This window comes from Tripterygium wilfordii, chromosome 4 (assembly GCF_013401445.1).
Source record: "Tripterygium wilfordii isolate XIE 37 chromosome 4, ASM1340144v1, whole genome shotgun sequence".
NCBI classification, from domain to species: domain Eukaryota; kingdom Viridiplantae; phylum Streptophyta; class Magnoliopsida; order Celastrales; family Celastraceae; genus Tripterygium; species Tripterygium wilfordii.
In genome coordinates, this window is record NC_052235.1 from 5,933,675 (window position 1) to 5,935,992 (window position 2,318).

At 38.7% G+C, this 2,318-nt stretch overlaps 1 pseudogene; it reads right to left on the reverse strand.

Annotated features, from left to right (window-relative positions):
• Positions 1–323: 323 nt before the first annotated feature.
• On the reverse strand, positions 324–1,938 carry LOC119996677 (annotated as a pseudogene).
• Positions 1,939–2,318: the final 380 nt, after the last annotated feature.

Genomic DNA, 2,318 nt, shown 5'->3' on the forward strand with positions numbered 1-2,318 from the left:
AAACTAATTAAGAGGAATCATTCACTTCGAAAGACACAAAGTCAGACTATATATATAACTAATTAACCGCAATTAATCCAATACAAGTACACCAACTTTAGAACAAATTTTGTTCATTACACTACTATATTAAAAAAGAACCAAGAGAGAGACGTAGATTTTATTGAACAGGCCAGCTTGTACCGGTTGAAATCTATCTATGCTTAGCTGCAATAACTAAGTCGAGATAATTGAGCTATTAACAATCGAAACATCTCAATGCACACCGAATAATGTCCTCGTCACAGCATTGGTGAAATGATCTGGGGAAGAGTTCATCAAATTTAAATGCTGTTCCAGTAATTCTTGTTATCTTCATAATACTCGCTACCTTCACCACCACCACAATTGGTCACTGTCTTTGCCACCATCGGATAAACTCCGGTCAACGGAATCATTAAGCAGAAGACTAGTAAAGCCTTCTTCCTCCATAATACTAACATGCTCACTATTACCTCTCAAAGATTCTGGAGAAGTCCAAGCAGCTTCAATAGATAGAGTCATATCATGATGAAGTCCTGAAGTGAAAGACACAGAATTCTCCCATACTTTTCCAATCTTCTTCCCCTTCTTCTTTGATAATTCCTGTCTCTGATGATGAATTACCTGAAGTACCCACAAATTCAATTGTAGGAACTGAGTTGTCCCCAACTGAGGAAGTCATGATAGGTGGTGCATTTTCAGAGAATCTGAGAATTGATGTTGGAGACTCCAAGTCACACCCACCACTACTCCAAGCTTTCAGTATGTCAAGTGACCTATTTGGCTGAGCTGAAGCTGATGAAAGATTGTATGTTGTTGGGGTGTTGTTAAAAGATGATCTAAGCTTTGATTCTCTAACCAATCTAGCCTCGGCTTCGAGCCGGGCACTTTCCCACTGAGCCATGTGGCTAAGGTTAGCTGCATTCTTGGATTGGCCACCAGTGGACAGCAGAGCATCATTTTTAGTCTTGTGAGTGACTGGATCAATGCCCATTTTGGTTAATCTTTCTTAAGATGGGTATTCCAATAGTTTTTGATTTCATTGTCTGTTCTTTTTGGTAAGTGAGTGGCTATAGCTGACCACCTGAGAAGAACAAGACAAAGAAGACATAATACAGACAGAGCTTTTGAAAGGAAAAAAATCCATCTGAGATCCTAGAAATCATCAACAGTGACAAGCACTTTTGATTCCTAAACATTGAAAAGACCAAACCCATGAAGAAAACAAAAACACTTGATCGTAAAATATATTGCATTTGGAGTACGCATTAAATGAAATGTTATCCAATGACAGAGAGTACATAAACTGATAAACAGCAGAAACCATTGGTTCAAAATGATGGTCCGAATGACAATTCTGATAGAGGATACTATTGAGTAGTTGACAGCATAAATCTCATATGAACTGAGTTCGTGCGGAATTCCAACAAAAAATGTGGAACAAGCAATAAAGAATGATTGGCAAAACCTATACTGAGATTATCCCCAGAAAGAGAAGAATTCACAAACTCTAAACAATTGAAGTTAGCAAAGCAAGCTTTGTACCTGTTCCCCAAGAGGGCATGGAGTTGAATGATGGTCTGTTCCTCTTGCAAACTGAATTTGCCTCTCTTAATGTCAGGTCTTAGATAATTAGTCCATCTAAGTCTGCAGCTCTTACCACATCTTTGAAGGCCTGTCATGAACAATGAGACAGAGTCCACAAATAGTCACTAAAAACAAAGTTGTTACCACTGTAATACAGAACAAAGTGTAAGTTAATTTTATACCAGCTTTTGCAGGCAAGGCACGCCAGCTTCCATGACCATGTTCTTCAATATAAGCCAAGAGTTTTTGATCTTCCTCAGGAGTCCATGGTCCTTTCTTCAAGCCAACCTTGTCACAACAGGGTGATCGACCCATTTGAGAGTGCAAATCAGCAGAAAGGTGTAGTTGTAAGGTCTTTATATAACACAAAGATATGGAGAGGTTATGGAGAGAGAGAGAGAGAGAGAGTTTTTGTGATGGTTATAAATGAAGAGATGGCAGAGAAGAAAGGTCAGCGAAATAAATGGGATAATGAAATTTAGTTTTTGATCAGTAAAAAAAGTCACACACACACAAGACGGGTGCCCGGGGTCTGCTGTAAAATTTTTACAGCAGCCCACACTGTAGTTTCAACCAACGGCCAGATGTAAACTAATTCAATCTGATGGCTGACATTTTAAAACCCAAAACTATCTTATTTTATTTTCTCTCACTAAACCCACACAGAGAGAGACGCTTTTCTTTCACAGATGAAGCTCTCATTGCAAAGC